The sequence below is a fragment of the Bombus pyrosoma genome, linkage group LG6 (genome assembly GCF_014825855.1).
Source record: "Bombus pyrosoma isolate SC7728 linkage group LG6, ASM1482585v1, whole genome shotgun sequence".
Lineage (NCBI taxonomy): Eukaryota > Metazoa > Arthropoda > Insecta > Hymenoptera > Apidae > Bombus > Bombus pyrosoma.
Window position 1 is genome coordinate 16,968,839 of NC_057775.1, and position 7,236 is coordinate 16,976,074.

General features: G+C 36.0%; 1 long non-coding RNA gene across 1 annotated transcript; it reads left to right on the forward strand.

Moving 5' to 3' along the window:
- Nucleotides 1–1,184: 1,184 nt before the first annotated feature.
- LOC122568275 lies at nucleotides 1,185–6,613 on the forward strand. Its single transcript, XR_006317035.1, has 2 exons — nucleotides 1,185–1,790; nucleotides 3,715–6,613. It is a non-coding gene; the product is annotated as an uncharacterized LOC122568275 (long non-coding RNA).
- Nucleotides 6,614–7,236: the final 623 nt, after the last annotated feature.

Genomic DNA, 7,236 nt, shown 5'->3' on the forward strand with positions numbered 1-7,236 from the left:
TTTGAAATTAAAAGATAAAAGCAATAAAAAAGCGAGATCAAGATAGAATGTAATTTATAAATTCAGTGATTCATAAACAATATATGCGAGATTTTGAAATTTTTTTTTACAAAATCAGCTTTTTTTGGATATACGGTGATGCGGTTTGAGAAACCGAATCGAATTTTATAACTTCGGTGGCAGGGCTTTTAAAGCTATTTCGGCGCGGATTTCGTTAAGTGATACCAATAACCCGATGGGACAACAAGACGGGCCCTTCAGGATTCGGTGGAGGATAAACGAAGGGCCAGCAATCCCAAGGGATGTTATCTAATCCCGGTGGATTTGTTGATTCTACGACTTGTGCTTTCCAAAGCGCAATGTGGTTTCCATGTAGTGCTGGATTACCTTATTCTTTGCAGCCCTAAAGACCCTCCCAAAAACTTTACGCCGGTGTACCATTCTCGCAGTGTCTATTCCAGCCAATAAAAGTATTTCGTACTTAATCACGTTCGTCTTATGAAAATCGATCTTTGTATAAGGAAAATGAATAATGTAATTTAGATAAAACTGTTATATAGAATCATTCACGTACCTGTAATTTTTTACATTCTTAAATTATTTATACATTTATGACTTTTCAATGCAAGTTTTCAGCTATTTATATACACGATTGTTCGTATAAGTATTTAGGCGCTTACTACGTTCTACTCTCTCGCCGTATAACAGGCATATTCCAACAGAAGAAAATGACCACGAGCTTGACAAAATTGAAGAAAACACGAGTAAACGAAGAGCTTTTTCTTCGTTTCACTCGTCATCGTTTAATTCGTGCTATAAACATTTTTCATTAAAAACAAAGGAGATACTTAAGCGTCCACCTTTACCTGGGACACTAGTGGGACACCCTGTATATTAAAAATATTACCTTCCTTTAGACATATATATACTATACTTGTGCAACGTTTTCTCTAAAGCGCAACGTATACAGAGTGTCCCATCTGAAGTTTCTCACGCAATTATTTATCACAAATCTTGTGGTTTCGAGATTTCAAGGTGACCTATGCCTTTTTATACAGAGTTGTATTTAAGTAAGCGTGTAACCCGTTTCGTGACGGATTCGTCAACCTGTAATATGTTGGGTCCCAAGATCATTTAAGGTCATTATAGGTTATGTATTACCGTTCAAATTACCTTTGCTGAGTGTCACTAACATTTAATTTTCCAGAATACGTATTGCGTAGATTCGGATGTAAATATGAATCGATATCACATTAATGATGTGATTTATCGTTATGTTTAATTATAGACGGGGGATAATCTGTTGCTAGATATCCCCATTTTGTGTCACAGTTGCTTCGAGGGAATCAGTGTTATTGCAAATAGTATTAAGTGCGCTGCTTTTCGATAACGATTTAATTTACGATGGCTCGCTATACACCTAGCGAAATTGTCGATATGCTTGTGGCTTTGAGAGAATGTGATGAGTTTGGGAGAATTAGTTCTATCACTTCCGAGATGTTGTTTAGGATAGAGTAAATAATTGTATTGACGTCCAAGAACATCCTTTTGAATACGTACGATAAGGAACAATTTTTTAGACGGAGGTAAGTTTTGGACCGCAATAAAAGACCTTGAATGACCTTAGAACACCAATATATCGAAATTTGGCGAATTCGTCACGGAACGGGCTACGCGCCTACTTAAATAAAGACATATTAGTTCCGTATCAAAGATCATCTTGAAATTTTAAAAGTACGTCCACCTGGAGAAGATTTGTGATCAACGTAAGATGACCTTCCCGAAACAGGGTAAGTTTTATTTGTAACATATTTTAAGCGAGCTGTAGTTTGGGAAATAATAACATGCGAAATTTCAAATGGGACACCCTTTATATGCGTAATAGACTATGATACATATATAATAGATAATTCTCTGCAGAATATAATATATAATATAATAAATATATATAATACTAAATTATACTGAAAATCATGCAGCAGTCACTGTAGCTCAGCAAAAGTCATTCTACAAGAAAATTACAAATCAAAATTACAGTATGCGATAAAACCTATGAACATTGTGAGATATACGCACATTTCGCGTTATACGAATCCATTTATACAAATATCAGCTCCAAACGTTTCTTTTCATATCATTTCATTAAGAAAAATTTTACTTTCATTACCATTTTCCAAATCGTGTTACGATTTATTTACAAAACGGAAGAAATTTGAAACCAGTACAAAACCAATTCTTTTCCCTCCGCCCGGAAAAGAGTATCATCGTCCAAGAGGAAATATATTTTCCTCTTATCGATCAGAGGAGAGTAATCTATATTCACGGTTTCGCGAGAATATCGGAGGAAAAGAGAAGAGAGAGGGGAAAAAAAGGAAGGATTTTCCCGGTTGTGATTGTTATTATTCCGTACGGTAAAATCAGACCGGATAACGCGTTATCGGGTCGAAATGTCCTCGGAAGCGCGCGAATCTCTGAGCGAAAAACAAAGATGTGAACGTCGTTTGCCCCGCGGTGGCACTCTCGTAACGCAGATTATTCTATTACACGTTACGTAAACAGAGATAAAGAGAAAGAGAAAGAGAGAGAAAGGGAGAAAGAAAAGAGAAACAGACGAGGGAAATGCGGCGGAGCTGTTCCGCCGCTTTCCGCGTCTCGGTACCGCGATGTTGTTTGGCCTGAAAATACGTTATTGTTTCACCGCGATAAAAAATTCAACGTTTGGATAATTACATCAGAGTTGATCGATCCGGTTAGCCCCCGGCGGATTTCTACTGAGTTACTGACTTACTTTGCCTACCCTTTGCTGTTTTGCCGCGAGACAGATGTTTACACGACCGACGTATTAACGTTAAATTAAATTCTTTTTCGCGATATTTCGCGTTAAGTTCTACATTTTCTAAGTCGTACGCGATAGATATAATTCATTGTGTAGATCAATGCAGAGTATAGAAGAAGGTAGAGAATACTAAAATACGTATTACATTAAACATTTTAGAATTACGTCATCTCTAATTCAAATGTAATTACATTGGAACTGTTGCGATTATCTTACCTTGCCAAATATGTATCTCGTAGAATATAGAATACAAATAAGAATTAAATAATCCAGAGGGATTGTTAGATGAACGAATGGAATAAATTGTCAATGAATGAACTGGCTAATGGAATTTCTGTTGTTACCGGAACGGTATGAATTTCCATTCTGTTTAATATCCTTGAGTTCGTGAGAGATCGTGAACTATATCGTAAAATATAGGATATTTGCATACGGAAATTATTTTGTACTTATATCTCTATCGTTAAATACTTCGACGTTCTGCCTCTTAAGTTCACATAGTATACCACATTACACGCATAAATCCAAATTATAAAGGCCCTTTCTTCTCTTTCGTGGCCCTTTCTTCTCTTCGGGCACGCTTCAAACGAGCAGGAGGCTCAGCTGCGTGCGCGCGCGCTCCAAACGAAAATGCGTCTATCCGCACGGATTTCCAAGAGCAAGATAGAAAAACGGGCAAAGAACGAATCAGTTTTCGATAGAACCACCCGTGCGTGACAGCTGCGATTCTTTTTTCCCAATCTTTCTTTTCCTATTTCTTCCTCTCCCTTTCTGTCTGTCTGTCTGTCTGTCTCTCTCTCTCTCTCTCTCTCTCTCTCTCTCTCTCTCTCTCTCTCTCTCTCTCTCTCTCGATCTTTGAAACTTCGTGTTTTGCCCAGCTACATAATCCCTTGGAGCAAGAAGAACCGTGAAAGAAGAAAGAAAAACCGAGCGAATCCAACGAAGATGAAATGAGAAACAGAGAAGCGATGAAGGAAAAGCGATCCAAGTGAATCGACGAGAGGGAACAGAGTAAGATGGGAGAAAAGAAGAAGAGAGAGAAAGAGATAGAAAGAGAGAGGATAAACGTTGAAGAACAAGGACGAGGAAAACCGACGACCCCACTGTTTGCCTTTTATTAAACTCTTGTTAAACGCCGCCTTTCTTCGCACACACAATTGAATCGGCAAAACAGCGAAGATAATGCTTCGACCGAGTTGTACACGGCCGAGGGCCAAGCTCTTCTACGTGGAAGACTTACCGCAAACACCAGCTTCTTGTACACCCTGAAATGGACACCATGTAATCCGGCTTTTTATACGGCAGTGCCGCATTGACCGGCTCCTCCAAGGCATGCACATCGGCTACTACTGGCTAATAAATACTGTTGTCATCTCTCTTTCTCTCTCTCTCTCTCTCTCTCTCTCCCTCTATACGTTTCCGTTTGTTCGTGAAAAAGAACCCTGAAAACGATTCTTCAACGACCGTGAAAATCGCACGGCCCACCCTCTTTCTGCCGGCATCGTTCACCTCTAATGAAAATATTTGGATATTTCGAGCAAGATTGGCGTGGCCCACGTTTCAAAGCGTGCCATTGTACTCCGTTGCTTCGAGAAGCTTGTAAGTAAGTACGTTTTTCCTTCGAACACGACTGGATTGGACGCTATGAGGTATTTGATGCTTTCTGTGATTTTATTTGCAAGTTACGTGTATATAACTATTATATCATATATTTGATGAATATTATTGTATGTACGCCTTTATTATGCGTACTATTTGTATATTTCTATTTTGTATGTTTTATGTTTGATATTCCTTGCTTTATTTCCATTTAATTCATATATGTCTACCATACTTCCGAAAAGACGATTGAACGATAAGTTTGTCATATAATATTTTGTTTTTCATGGCACTGTACGCTATCTGGTAGTCTTTGGAATTATGCTCGTGTCATTGATAATTCTCTTCTAGTTCTCTTGATAATTTGTTCATTTGAACTGGTCCTTAAATTATTCAAAATTTCGTCCAATTCCGATAGCATCGTATCGCTATAGTTTATCGAATCTTTTGAAATTATTTATTATAAATATGAATAAATGAATGTATAATAATCGTTGAATTAAATTATTTGCATTTTTATATTCTATATTCATTTCTATATTCGATATGTAATAAATATGATCGTAATATCTTATCTTCTAATACCTTATGACAATAATTGCTTCAAACGTTTCATCATTCTCAGTAAAATTTATTATTCAGCGATAGTATCCCCAGTTAAATGGTCCAATGAAAAATCTATAGATCATATCAATAAATTAAACAATCACCATTATCGTACTAATACGACATCCGATTTTTTATTTAAACCATTTGAATCACAGAGTACAAAATATTATGATAGAAACGTTATAATTGTAACTTGAAATCAATTGAAAAAATCGCTGATTTTAAGAAGCTCGTATAGAAGGAAAATTATAAAACTCAAAGTATATTTTCTCTATTCTGATATCGACATGAATTTCACCAGATTTGCAAGTGTATCTAGCCTCCAGTAACGGCCGATTTAATTATCGTTATCCGTAACCCCTTCGATCTATTCGCATTTGTCATGTTCTTCAAAACAGTTTTAATTGCAGCTCGATAAGACCGGAAATCAAAGGTTATAAACGGCAAAATACCGACACAAAGTGGCACGAGATATCGTGGAATGCGTGTTGCAATTCGTAGAATTGCAATGGGAGTCCGAGTCACGTACAAAATAAACGCGTAATACATTGAATAACCCTTGTGCAGTTCGTCAACAATTTTTCTACCTATTCTTATTCCTTTCCTCTTTCAAATAAACTTTCCAATTTTATAGAAAAACCATCGATAACGAATTTCCGTACATTAAATTTGTTTTGAAATTGAAAAAAGGGGAGTACGATTCAAGAACCATCGTTGAATTTATTATTAAACGATACCGGTAACGTCGATTATTATATTTGTAAGTTCGTTAAAAAATAAGTTACGGCACAGTCAATTTCTCGTTACGATTTTTTTTTTTTTTTACAATTACCACCATCGACAAAAGAAAGGACGGCAGAGACGGAAGCGTGGAAATCAAATGGAAGGAAGAAAGAAAAAAGAGAATATAGTTGTGCACAGTTTATAAACAATGTTTATTTTCTACAATTTTACTTCTGTTCCATATCGTTTCGTTCTTTTTTCTTTCCCTGTTTTAATTCTCTTTTACAATCATAGGAGCAGCCTACATTTAACGTGATTGAAAAATCTTGCGCCATTGAGAGTGTGAATGTTGAATATGTATACAGCACATATACATGTACATAACACACACACACATATATATATATACACATACCTTTTCATTTCATTCTTATCTTATTTTATATAATGTATATCGAAGTAAAAACTAAGTATTCATAAAAAACGTAGATCAACATTTTTTTTTTCTTTATCTTTTTCAATTTTTTTTCTCTCTCGTTCTGGTGGGATATCGTTTATAAGGGCACATTATAGAACTCTCTATGTGTACATACATATACATATGCATGTGTTCCCCATACATATATTATATATACACATACATTTTACATACTTTCAAAAAGATATGACAACCGGATATCGCTTTCTTCGTTCAACTCAACTCAACAAAATGCCACAATATACCTGTGTGATTCTCTTCCTTCCCCTTCTTCTTGTCTTTCCTTCTATTTTCCCTTTCCCTTCTCTCCCTTCCTCGTTCCTAAACGTTTTACAACTCGCTTTCCGCTCCCTATTGACTAGTGACACTGATAATTGACTAATAAATACTGAGCTGCTACGAGATTAAGGTATACAATGGATTGGAGGAGACAGTTAAGCTTCTTTTACACGAATCAAGCCATCGAAGCGTTACTACATTTTACGTAACTCAAATTCGTTTTGTATAGTCTTAATGTTATTTACTAGGAGACGATGGCACGTTGGATTGACGTAAGGAAAAAGAAGTAAAAGAACACGAGATAGGAAAAACCGTATGAAAGAAGAGGGAGAGCGTAATTAGGAATAATCGAAATAATCGTTGGAAATTGCAGCGTTCTCGTACAGCGACTTAACGTACGTACCAAAGTTTAATCTGCGATGACAAATTTCAAGATATATATATATACGTAATTCTTTTTTTGGCATCGACGAGAAACAGAAGAACCAAAAAACTCGTAAACATCTCTAATCACATCGACCTGTTTTCACATTATTTACACATATACATGTATGTATGTATACGTATATGTATATATTTCTATATTTCTATATGGCATAAGTATAGTCGTTGAGATAAACGTCCGGGATAGAAACAGGTCATCAAGTAATTAGAATCATTTTCACGTAGTATCATTGCTATTTTGTTTGTCAGCTTGGAAAACCTTTCGTTT